The sequence below is a fragment of the Bemisia tabaci genome, chromosome 4 (assembly GCF_918797505.1).
Source record: "Bemisia tabaci chromosome 4, PGI_BMITA_v3".
Classification (NCBI taxonomy): domain Eukaryota; kingdom Metazoa; phylum Arthropoda; class Insecta; order Hemiptera; family Aleyrodidae; genus Bemisia; species Bemisia tabaci.
The window spans coordinates 18,833,352-18,847,408 of record NC_092796.1 but is presented as its reverse complement, the minus strand read 5'-3'; positions in this window follow the sequence as shown (position 1 = coordinate 18,847,408).

The window sequence follows — 14,057 nt, the reverse complement described above, 5'->3', positions numbered from 1 at the left end:
AGGCAAAAAGTCAAATCAGGCATTTATCCAAATGCCCAGGCAAAAAGTTAAATATTCTTACTTTGCTTGAAATTCTGAATTTTTTCCTGCTTTCAGATAAAATAATTCTTTGCTCGTAAAGGGAACGATTCTCTTTGAAAACGTGCACCGTTTATTGGTAAATACATTTTTTCCTAGTCCTTCAACGAGCAATTATCTTGAAATTTGGAGCATGTATAAAAAAACAGAATTTTTATAAATTTCGCAGTTAAGATATATGAGGAAAGTTTACTACAGCGTTGTAAATTCTCCACTTATTGCATCATCGTGCTCACACCTATTATTCGACCAAGTTTAATAGAAACGTTTCAAGTCGCATTCTTGGAATAAACTGAATTACGAGTGATTCTAATTTAAATTTGGCATATATTTTCTCCTGTTCAGAATTCCAAGAAAGAATATTTTGAACATGGAAATATGTGTTTTAATATTTGTTGACGTAGTGTTGACTCTCATGGAGAAATACAACTTCAAAACTCCTTTCTATTGATCAAAATTGATGCAACTTGGTGCAAGTATTCTGTTAAATTTTGTCTAGTTTTTCTCAAAAATTCCCATATAATGGAGAGATGCTTAGAGTTGTTCATTTCATACTATCATTTTTCTTCCCTATTGCTTCTCTTTTTATGTGCGACCGTGTTTAACGTTTATTAACAATCGACGGAACCTACCTTAACCTTGACAGAGATACCGCAAATCCAAACATGCCCGCAAAAACCGAATAGGTAACTTTCGTATCCTTGCGTTTAAGTCTCCCGGCCTAGTTTGGTTGGAGCTTTGCCTTTTCCACCGATACCTGGAATACTTACACTATACTTATCAAATGCATGGCGTCAGTAAATTCAAAACCATATTTCACCGCGATTTGGCTCCAGATAGATCCATGAGCGTAACCTGTGTTTGTTTCCTCAGGTGCCAAGCCTTACATTCATATGTTAGAATACTTTTCAACACAGCTATGTAAATTCTCCTTCTGTTTTTCAAAATGTGTTAATCTAAGGGGACTCGATTTTAAATCGCTATAACTTTTTCTTTTATTTTCAGTGAATCGACGATCTGAGTCCGAAATCACGTATCTTCATTGCGGTGTTTCAAAATTTCTTTTCTGTTTTATATTGGAAAGAAAAAGAAATCAACTCTATAGCTTGAAATTTATATAGACTTTTCCGCCTATGAAGAAGAAAACTCAAGAGAGGTTTCAAGAAATGTCGTCGACTAGTTTCCCAAAGCAAAAAATAAAGTAAGACCGGAAGTCTACAACGTCGCATACGGAAATACGTGGTTCCACACTTCAGCCATTTATTTATTGTTAAATATCTCAGAGAGAAATCCAGACTGCATTTGATTCCAGAGCCTACATTGCCTGTATTGTTTTGCTCCAATTTACTCTAAAGAAAAAATGCTGTTGTGTGAACATCAGCAAGTGCGATGTTCAATACCGGCCGTACCATTCGGCTCATGCAAGCGTACTCTTAGTTTTATGAACTAAATTTTTGGTTCATACAACCGAGATTTCAAGCAATGCGAACATTCGAAAAAGCTCATTTGCATAAACCGCGGATCTTGCGACCAGTGCGTGCGTGAATTGCGATGTATCGATTGTTGTGCCATTTAAACCTATGGTAAAGAATCGATTATTAAGGTGTTCGCTGCGAACATCCTGTATACGATCCTTTTCCATTAGTTTAAGTGGCATAACAATCGATACATCGAAAATCACGCCACGGCACTGCTTGCGACTAAACATTTTTCTCAGTGTGCGACTCGGCCTTGTACTGGCAAATAAGGGACGCAAAAAAGGTTGAATAACGATATTATTGACCTACCCAGTTGGTTCCTATCCGATAAACCAATCCAAATGTAACCAGGAGTTTGACAAGATGTGAAAGGAGTGGCCCATAGTGTCTTGAGGACGGAAGCACTCTTTGGGAACCACTAACTCTCTCGAGGGCTCCGGTATTGAGAGGACAGTATTCAGATTACGAGCACTACTGTCCTTGTCTCATCCCGGTCGGTCGGAGGACCAAGTGTGGGATTGGCGTGAGGATTAGAGCTGGAATGCGAGAGTGAAAAATTGATCGAAAGGAGTCATGCGAGAGGCTCGATGAAATGGAGAACGGAAGAGGAGAATAATAAGAGGACTTGTGCTTGGTCGACAACCAAATGATTTGCACCGTTATTGTCACGTTCTCCAGTTCGGCCTGAATGAATTAGTCGCTGCCATACGAGAGGACGTCTCTTCCATCGCATCCGTCCACATCACGGGCCGAATTCTGATGAACCGTCATGTGAAGTTCAGTGCGGGGCACATGCTTCTCTGATTTTGAGGTTTCAAAGGAATGGCACCTTATTAGGGTGATAGTGGAGCGTCATTAAATTGACTACTAGACAGGTGCAACCTCAAGCATTATGATACGTGTGATCTCATCAAAATTTTACGTAGAACAAGATTTGGACGTATTTCTGCCAAACGGAATAGAAAGCTGCATAAAAAAACAATCTTAAAGAGGGCGTGATTCCCTTTGGAGAAATAGAAAAGTGTAATTTTACATTCTGTCAAACGGAACTATGTGCCAACTGAATGCGACACTCATGAGCCGTGGGAATGGAAGAAGAGAGATGAAGACAGGGCTCATGAGTTAAAACCGAGCAAGAGCAACAATGGAGACTGCTTCATTGCCGCTGACGTCACTGGCGATTCATAATTCCCATTCATTCTTACGGACCTCAACTAACGAGCACCCTTTCTCCTTTCCCACCTGTCTCCGGTTTTGCTTGGCAGTTATACGTCCAAATACACAAATCAAATACAAAAAAAGCAAAGCGCCTTCAATTAGTGTTGAATGCGGAGGACATTATAAACACTTAATTTTAACTCCCGGTTGCAACTATTCGAGTTCCATGGATGTCCTTGTTGCATACGCATGATAGTGAAGGCGTTTTAACTGTCCAGGTACTCACCACTTCAATCACCGCCCGCGGTGCGCACTTAAGGCAAGTTTTACTGCAAGGATCCAAAATGGTTCAAAAAATATGCCCATTCATTCTCACAACAGAACAGACATTGCGAGAGTACATGTTTGTACAAAAGTTGATAGTTCAAGTCAATTTTACAGCCTTGGAATTGAGTTAAGTCCCTTTGTCCGGGTAACGACGCTTTGGCGCGCTTGAAACCGATGATCATGGAGATGTTGCATGTGTGAGGAATTTGGGATTTGACCATTGATTCTTATGTACAAGTTCGCGAGAAACACGATGGTGCCACTGGTTTTCTCTGAAATCATCTCCCAAGCTCAAAAAAAGCTCTCAAAGTGAGGCCAAAATGGAGGGGATATCCCACCCTACCCTGAGAGTCCACCTCTACATCAAAACAAACTCTCCATGCAAAGATAGGGAGCAAATACATTGACAGGGTTGCCACTTTATTTATGGACTCCAAAACTGAAAACACGGCATCACTGCTAATGTATTTGCTCCCTATCTTTGCATGGAGAGTTTGTTTTGATGTAGAGGTGGACTCTCAGGATAGGGTGGGATATCCCCTCCATTTTGGCCTCACTTTGAGAGCTTTTTTTGAGCTTGGGAGATGATTTCAGAGAAAACCAGTGGCACCATCGTGTTTCTCGCAAACTTTTACACAAGAATCAATGGTCAAATCGCAAATCCCTCACACATGCAACATCTCCATTGCCAGACGTTTCCTGCTCACAGAGTCGCTTGGATTTTCGGAAAATCTTGAATATTTGGTTGGTGGGACTAGTTCGGGTGAAATTTTTCCATGGTCCAATCGTGACACTCAAGGACTCGGACCGTTACTTGAGCGCATCACCACAATTTCGGAGCTGATTGATTGATGGAAGCCAAGGCCGCGCGAGGTGGCCGGAGCGGCGACTCTGCAAACAGTCCTCGCGGCAGGCGCGCGAGTCGGGTATTTAAAAAGTGCGCGGAAAAACAAAAAGAAGAGCGGACAGGAGTGAAAATGAAGGGCGGCGCGCGAGCGGAATGCAGAAAATTGAATCAACGGCGGCACACAATGGGATCGCCGGAAAAAACTCTCTCGCTGAGCGCCGAATTGATCGCTGCGGGGTCGCCCGCTCCCAGCTCCTCGGTTCGGGCGCCGTCTGACGCGAGATCTCGGGTTGCCCGATCTCGACCGAATCGTGAGTGATTCAAACAATTTCCCAAAATTTAGAGAGAGAAGTTTCAATTGACGAGAAAATGGAGGGAAATAAGAAGGGAACAAATAAACACATAGTGCAAGCAACATAGGGCACGACATTTTCACGAAACAGCTTGTGTGGTCATGGGCAATGTGCAGAAGATGCCAGATGATAGGTTGCCTAAGGAGGTTCTGAATTGGGTCTCCGTGGCCGAAAATGTAGAGGACGCGCCCTGCTAAATCGTATATTTGAATCAGTGAGTTCGAAAACACACCAACTCGGAAAAAAATTGTTCAGGAAACACCTAAAACTGCGCAGAGAGCGAAGAAGTTAGTTTAAGAAAAAATTTTTGGTGCCAAAGGACAAGTACTTAGAGACTTTGTGAAGCACCAAGTTGAAATCGATACACCATGTTTGATGACAGGGAATAAAGCGTTTAAAAATTTCCGAGATGGTGTGTTTTCGTTCTCACCGACTTTCAGATACTGATTTTTCATAGTCTGCCCTGAAAAATTTATATTTTTCGACCAGAATAACGCTTGAATATTTATATAACTTGTTGGTACAAGGTATACTGAACGAGGAAAGAAAACCGCAAAAGCGGATGGTCACCGTTTCCCTTGAAATGGCCAAAAATTGGTATTTCCAATGAAATACATCGGTTTTTCCTTATCCCGTCGCTGTTTCGAGCACTTCCGATTGCAATTTCGAAGATTCCTTTTGCGTGCAGATGCTTCTATCCATAAGTGTCACTAAACCGTAAAAAAGTGAAAATCGAAAAAAACCTGAGTGTGTTTTTCGAACTCTATTCATTTATGGAATAAGGCAGGAATTGAGGAGATGCGATTTGCCCAGGAGCTCTGGCAGGATCGCTGTCAGTGACTGGTTGGGTGTCGCAGAGCGCACAAAAGCGCTTCAAGAGCGACATGAGAACGGAAGGAGCAAAACAAAACGGAATACTTTGGCAGAGGATGGTCAACATTTTAAAAGTGCCTTGTTTTTCCGCACAGTAAATTGAAGTTCATCCGTTACGGATTTTCTGACGGTGAACTGCTTTGACCTTATTTTGAGCTTCAGATGGCTTGAATGTGATCACAAGTGGTTTCAAGTTTGACGGTTCTTCGAGCAATGCTCAAACAAACTGCAGAAAGAGTAAAACAAACTCTGTTTATCAAGAACACTGACAACATTACACTCGTGATCCCACTCGGACGAACGTACGCGATGAAGATGAACAGAAATAATAGGCAGCTCTGTGTTTCTGTGTTGCTGACCGTCCAGAGAAGTTAGATCATTTACCAATGCGGAATTCTCTGCGATTTTGAAGAAACATATCAAGCTGTGTCTCGCACGACCAGTGAAAACACATCAACAGAGACGAAGGGAAATTACTATTTCGACGGGCCTACTGACTAGAAAGGAATGTAACAAGCCAACTGCATATTTCGGTATAATTCCTTGGAAACTCCAATGCATGTACCTCTTCTAGGATAAGCAGCCAAGCCATGAAAGTGAAATTGCCGACAATACCATAGACAAGACGGAAAAGAAAGGGACTTTTTTTTTCGATGGTACATGTTCCTATCTTGCATGCCCCTAAGGGTGGCGAAAAGGGGCTGCACAAGATATGATGGAGTGTCAGCACTGTCAGCTCCTCGATAGAGGTTTTGGAGTTATGGGGAACCGTGGGGCTGAGACGTCACACAGCGCTAGAGAGTGTTATGAAAGCAGGTCTTATGAATTTGTGCATCCTGTCTGTCAATAAGAGAATCGATTGGGAGATTTCAGTCCGATTATTGAAGAATTAGATTTTGATATTTAACCCACAAATTTTCACCCACATTTTTTAAGTAGTTAGAATGTGTGTATTTAAAAAATTAACCTGCATAAAATATTGTCAAATATTACAATGGTCAAGTCTTGAATCAACTCCCGAGCTTTTAAACCTCAGACTTCCAAGCTGGGTCAAATTGACCAGAGGCTTGCTGAAACAATCGCACCGCAAGTTGTTGAGTTGTTGTTGCCAGTCCATTCGAGCTTTAGACATAGGTCTACAATAGAGTCTTAGAAAAAGAATCGGACAATAAATTTAGAAAAAATATCGAAATGTCAACATAGCTAATGATAGGAGAAACGTAATCGGGCCTCGTTTTTTAACATACATCCTGCATCTGAGCGACACCTCATTGGAGGCAATCAGTAGAAGTCAGCGAGTTCACGCCCTGGGTCATCGCTCCTTCAATTTTGCAGACGCAACATGGACATCCATCAAGTACGAATAGTTGTAGGTCTGCGCCGTTATAAACGCGAGTCCTTTCTTGAGCTCAATTTCTATATTGTGTTTATTTTTTCGGTTTGCCTTATTTGTAATTCTGCGTCAAGGGCTACGTGAGCAACACAGCCGAAGACAAGAAAGACGCAATCGGATCTCGAACTACTCTGAATGAAACTTTGAGTACATCCTGTAGATTACACTTACACATGCACGAAAAAAATCTCAGCAACGCACCATCAAAGAACTATTGACGTTTTTTAGACTTTTTGCCCCTACCGTAGACCCTAAAAAACAATTTAAATTCTAGGAAAATAAAGTTTTAAATGTCCATAGCCATGTTTTGCCGTCATAATTCACTGGACCATATTATTTTCATGATACATTTAAGGAACATCGCCGGCAAAAGTTGAGTCCCCCTTAAATTTAGCACTTTTTGTATGGTCTACGGTAAGGACAAAAACTATTATTTTTTTCCTCACCGTTAAAGTTATTTGGACCAATCCTATAACGTGAGGTGAAAGAAATATTACATCTTTTCATGTCCGCTTTTTCACCCCCGTCTTGGGGGGGAGGAATGTAATACAACTTGCAGTAAAAATGCACTCGCTTTGATGTCAACATCAGTCAAGCTCACTGAAAAAAAAAAAAAGCGAGCCCTACTGGCACGCTTAAAAAGTAGCTTGGATCAAGCATGGTAATTCTTGAATTTGCCGTCAAGAATTTTTTTTTTTTTTTTTTATTTTTTTTTTTTTTTTTATATTGCTTTAAGCTAAAAAGCAAAAAAATAAGCAAGAAAGTAGCTTATATTAACCAACAAAATTCTTGATTTAAGAAGAAATACTTCTTGGCGGCAAATTTAAGATTCTTTTTTTTTCAGTGGCTGGCTACCGAAATGAACCTTCTTTCCTAATAGTGAGCAGCCTTTCAATTTTTAGTGCCACCAACAGTCATCGAACTATCTCTCTATTCGTATTAACGTAACAGCAGCACTGTTTATGTGATCTGTCAATTGAATTGAAAGCTCGAGAGTAAACGACCTAAAGAGACGTGAGAAAGATCGCTGCGTGGAAGGAGTACGAGGTCTGTTAGATTAGAAACCGGATTTTGGTCATAACTAGCTTGCTGTGCGTCCGAATTAGGGTTTCTTGGACTTTTCTGATAGCTGATAACATACTAAAGAACGCTACGTTCACAGATTTTGTTTATGTTGATCAGTGTTTATTCTGTGTCATCTTGAATACGAGGAAGTCAGGTGCGTTTTGCGATTTTCATTATGCGATCACTGACAGAGCAAAGATTTAACATTACATTTTGTTTTAAGCTCGGTATACCTTGTACCGAAACTTTTGGTATGCTAAGTAAAGTTTACCAAGATCATTATATGAGTTGTTCTCACTATTTTGAGTGGGTTAAACGATTCAAAACTGGTCAGGAGTTCGTTGAAGATGAGGAGCATGGGAATCGACCATCAACGGCAACTAACATTTGTCACGTGGAAGAAGTGCGGGCAAAAGTCTCGAAAATGGTCGTTTCGAGCTTGCTGAACAGTGTAATATTTCTGAAGGCTCTGTACATACAATTTTGATAGAATATGTAGACATGCATCGAGTTTCAGGTACACTTGCCCCTTGATTGTTGTCCGTTGAACAAAATCCAACCAAATGTTAATTTCCCTATAGCTGCTTGAACGTGCTAACAATGATCCTACATTTTTGGATAGGATAATTTTCGGTGATAATACTTGAGTGTACGGCTAAGATACGGAGACGAAACTCCAATCATCCTTGTGGATTGAAAAATGTAGTGCAAGACCGAAAAAAGAGAGACAAGTTCGGTCAAACATAAAAATCGCAAAACACCTATGAGGTTGCCGTACTTGAAGCCACATACCAACGAAGCTAATTAAGATTTTTCAAATCTGTGGACGTAGCGTTCTTAAGTATATTTTCAGCTATCAGGAAAGATCAAGAAAACTAAATTTGGACGCACAGTAGGCTAGTTATGACCAAAATCCGGTTTCTAATCTAACAGACCTCGTATAGTACTCGAATCGTGAGTAGGTCACTCCTGTCAAGAGATGCCGCCTTTGCTGATTAATTAGATGCAGCATGAGTGAGTAGCGCTAAATAGAAAATATGTAATTGAGATTAAAAATAGAGATGCTAATGATGGAACAGCAACGGTGCACGGCCGATACAGAAGAAAGCATGAAATCTCCTGACCCTCCCCTCTCCGCGCCTCGTTTTCGCTTATATTGTTTCGGTGGTCTTCGTATCCCCCGAAATTGCCATACCTACCAAAATACGTTCATTTCCCGCACACTTAAGCCGGAAAAGTATTTATATTCTAATGAAGGTCGGCAATCCTGATGATGCTACATGGTCAAACGTAAGGAGTCTCTGCACGGATGGAACACTGAAAGGCTCAGGATATTGTCAATTTTTCACTTGTGTGCAATTACTTCTAAATTTACCGAGTAAGTACGTTGTACTAAAATTATTTTATATAAATATAATAGTAGAAATGATGTTATAATAAGTAATCATCGATTTGTAAAAAAAAAATAATGAATAAAAAGAGAATTTTAGAGTAAAAGTAATAGTACTTTTAGAGAATAAGTTACTTCAAGTTAGATTAAATAAGAGAAGTATACGATTTTCTACCATGATGAACTTAAAAACTGAGGGAGGTCTATTTGATGTTGGACGCCATGCTCAAGCAAAGAAGTGAGAAGTTTAGCGATGAGCATGGAGTCTAAGATCTTGGACGAGATGAGCAGGCAAGTATATCAAGGAAGGGCATGGAGTCCAATATCTTGGACGCGGTGCTACATAATCTCCAACACGAGGGTTCCCCGGCAAAGACATCTATTTCTATTATATTTCATCTATTACATATACTTTTGTAGTTTATAGCATCGTGGAGCAGCGATTTTAAGTTTTTCAAGCTTGCTCACGTTTTAAACACTATTCCGGCAGTTGGTGGTTTTTGCCCGATTTAAAAAGGTGAACGTATGCCAACTTTTTGTGCTGATTTTGTACCTGTGGCGCAACGTCTAATAGTGTTTCATCAGTAACACATTACTTTCTCCATTCATTAGCTGCCCACAGATGACAGTAAAATCAGAAGAAAAAATTATTACAGATCATTGACAAGGAACAAAGGGACAGTCTCCACAATCCTGTGATCCTAGGATTGCAAGCTCGCTGTGTGCTCTGTTCGGAATGCTGTACACCAGGGTAGGTTCGACACCAAGAAAATACGAATTTTCAAAGACTTGAGCGGGCACCGTGGTATACAAGCAATGCGTAAGTATCCTGCAGACCTGTAAATCGTTACAACAGGCAGGCGTCTCGCGTACTGTGCTCTACGCGCAATGCATGAAGTATCCTGCGGTCTTGTAAGGCGCTACCATACGTTCGTGCCGTGCGCGCCGGCCACACTGTGGGTGCGATTATTCAAACTTGCGGCGCGGCGTCAGCGTTTTTCACCCTATGATTTTGAAGTTTTGGTGCAGTTTGTTGGAATTATCGTCATTTCAAAATACGATAAAACTTTACATAAAACCCAACAAATTTTCTTCTCTTCATTTACATATTTTTATAAATAATTTTTAATAGAAGCATACGAGTGTAACGACTCTTACGTGTAGGCTTCCTCGTTGATCAGCGATGTATTGGCGTGATCGTTTGCATTTTGCTACATTAAAATCCTACATTTTGCTATTCGGAACTGCAATTTCTGGCTCATCTATGAAAACACGTGTGTGCATAAGAAAGTTAGTGGTAAATACATTGTTCCTAACGAAGCTATAGAAATGGTGGTTCCTCATTGCAAAATGAGGTTAACCCTGAACCCTCTCGAAGCGTAGAGGATGGATTCAACGAAGCGGAGGGTATGCATTCGATCGACATGAATCGATCTAAAAGTGAAAACGTGAATCTTTCGACGTGATTTGATCGAAAGTTCGATTTTTTCTCGAATTTTAACACAGCTTGAAATGTTGAATTATATTCAATCGCTGAGATTTGCTTTTTATTTAATATGATCCTATTCTCCGGGAATTATAGCAAAGTTTATCTAAGTTTGCAATTCTTTGTCATTGATGTCCTTTAATACTGCAGGTTACTGCTTATGTTTTTTACTGCAGGTTATGAATTTTGGCCTCCAAGATGATGTCTCGCCATTCCATTCATTCCTCGATCTTTTATTCTTCCATATTTGTGCTTTCATCGTTCTTATAGGTATATTTCAACGCTTTTTATGTATCTCAATTGTGTTCCTCCTCTCTTCTTTGACGCTGGAACTTAACATTTTAGTACATTTCGTCACCTGTCCGACGTAAGTAAGGGCGGATCTCAATTTATACGTGAGCCCTCGTTCATCTAAAAAGTCCATCCTCTCTGGGGCTCATGCAGAAATCAAGATACACCCTTACGTCAAAAAAGCGACGATTTTTTGACATTCTGCTACGGTGAATTCTCTCCACATGACCAAGAAATTGGATTATTTGAGGTTTTAGCAATTAATGAGCGATTTATCGTTAACCATTTTTTATTCCTATTTAGAATTCCCCTCTCTCCTTAAACATCTTCTCATCTCATACCCAACTAAAATCACCGTAATTTCTGTGTTGGCTCTTCGGTTTCGGGTGATTCGGCAACGCCTAAATGCGTCGGAGTGGTGCCGGCGCGATGCGTCAAATCACAATCACCTCGTTTGCGCGCGCGGCGCATCCAAATTACCCTAAACGTGCGGTGGTGCGGTGACTCCGCGAACCCGACTACGCGCCTCCGCAGTTTTCTCGGCCAAATTACTCAATTTTCGGCAACGTTTACGCACGCTGCACGCATCGATTCTAATTTTCGACGAAAGACTCACTTTTAACCCGGTGCTGTTTCACCTTCATTCGTCGCACCCTCCCCCCCCCCGCCACCTGCACGCCGCCGACCTGCCCCCAAGATTTTTTCTCCGATCCTAATTGCTGTGTAGTGAAAGGGCACGGCTAATGTCATAGATCCAACCGAACCGCAGCTCGAGCCGTTTGTTTTTCACGGAGGACTTCCAGAGGCTTGGGCTCCTTTAGTACACAGTAAAAATAATAAGTACATTTTTTTTGTTTATATGGGAAGTGAAACACAAGATAGATAATCCAAGCCTTCAGCTGACTCTTGGGTGACCCTGTCTCCCACTATTTTTGTACAGTTTTAACAATTTTGACTGGATTTTTTTCTAACTCTCTGTAAGTGAAAAAAATACTACTATGTTGATATTTTCGCTCTAATTGTTCTTGATATGACCACACGGAGAAAAAAACTTTGTGCGTGGGACCCGAAGTTTAGGTCATATGGATCTCTGAAGTTTTCGGATTGAGCATCTGAACACTTTAGGTCCAGCTGCTGAGGTTTGAATCTCACATCTGAAACTTCAGTTCTTACATCTGAAGTACTTCGGTTTTCACATCCGTATGACTTCGGTTCTCACATCCGAAAAACTTCGGTTCTCACAATTGAAGTACTTCAGATGTAAGAACTGAATTTTCAGATGTGTGATCCGAACCTCGGCAGCTAGACCTAAAGTGTTCAGATGCTCAATCCGAAAACTTCAGAGAGCCATATTACCTAAACTTCGGGTCCCAAGCACGAGGTTTATTTTTTCTCCGTGCATAAAACAGCTTTGCCTTCTTCCTCGTTCCTAAATCAGAGAATGGTAGGGAACGATGCCCACATTTTAGAACGGTAACATTGCTATGTATTTAAACAATCAAATCATTATTCGCACATTACATCGACAATGTCGCGATAAAATTCAGTATTGGTTTACTTCATCGACACAAAATTGAACGTTGGACAGAAGAATCAAGCAACGCGCCCTTAGTTAAAGTTTAATGCAGCGAACACTCTATTTTCATTTTAACTCCTGAATGCAACTATTCGAGCTCCGTGAATGGCCGTGTTGTATACGCACGGGAGTGAAGGCGTTTTGATTGTCCAGGCACTCACCTCCAAAATGACAGAGCGCTTTCAATTCTTTGTCAAGAAGTCAATTTGTCGTCCCTCTGACGTAAGGGCGCGTACCTCGATATTGTGGATATTTTGCCTTGAAATTTTCAGACTTTTTAGATCGAATTATAAGGAAAATTACCTGAGAAATGGGAAGAACAATTTTCACAAAATTCTTGACAATTATTGATCTTTCAAAGGAAATTTAGCAACGCTTGAAGGTTCATACGGCGTTTTTCCTTTCTCTGGCACGTCAGTACTGTACAATACATCGTAAATTTTTAAGGTGGTTCTTATTTCTTTTGGTTTTTTTAAGACTTGAGTTATTGAATGCACTTGTCATGTTAATCCCTGATTCTTCATGCCTAAAATTTGAGAAAAACAAGCTTCCCTCGGGAAAATTAGATGTAATCTCAGATTATACTCTCTGTGCTGGCAACTGTAATCATGCTTGGTTATTCATTCACGGTGGTTTTCTGAATTGAAAAGGAAACCAAATACTCAAGGACGAAAGATGGAAAATTAGAAAAAGTAAGATACTCACGAGCAAAATGAGATGAAATAGCAGGGCGTTACATGTGACGGATGGAGGGAAAGGGGAGAAAGGAAAAGAGATGGAAGAGCGCAGCGGTGCCAGAGAGACCCGGCAAGGAGGATGATCAGAAAGAGAAAGATAGGAAAACCCCCCGTCCATTGTTGACGGTTTTGGAAAAAAATACCATTATCCTAACAGTTACTTAAGTCATCTACATAAACTATCGAAGCATTAACTTATTTAATGTGTAATATACCAAGTGTTTGAGGCAGAACAGAGAAGAATTTGTGAACTAGGTTGGGGGTTTTCTGAATTTTTGCTTCCTACAAATACGATAAAACTCAAAATAATAAGTTTAGTTTAGAAAGTTAGTAAGAGCCACCGACTCAATCAGAATGCACATTCAGAGTATACGTGTAGAGGCAATTTAATGGGGTCTTTTAGCACTTTTGAGAACGATGCAATAGCTGATTGATTTAATGGCAATTTCTGTATTTTAGGATTTTTCAAATTTTTCTCAATAAGCGTGCCGCAAATGCGTCTTCAAGTATAAGAGTGGCACAGACACAGTAATACTACTCGTATGGAGATACTGTAACTCAAGTCGTTAAGTCTTTTCGTCGCTCCTCCAACGAAAGACATAAAAACGTATCCCAGCTTCCACATGATCCCTAGAAAGCATGGACATATATGTAAAGTAGGGCTCATGCGAATATTTAAATACGCCCTAACGCCGGAGGGGCGATAAAATGCCTGATTTAACAATTTGCATGAGAGGTATGCACCAACGACAAGATTTCCAAACCTTTATCTAGATTGTGATGCTCTAAAATCTCCTCTAATATTCGATATTGTTCGTGGAGAATTAATCAAAAAGCTTCTTTAAACTCTTAACAGAATATTCTTCAAGCAGGAGAGAAAAATCAAATAAGTTTTCTAAGAACGGCGTTAGAGAGTTTTTCACTGAAGAAACAACACAGGAAAAAAGTGTTGGGGGTTGTCCGCTAAAATTGTGGTACTACCCCAATTTTTCGGAAAGTATGGGC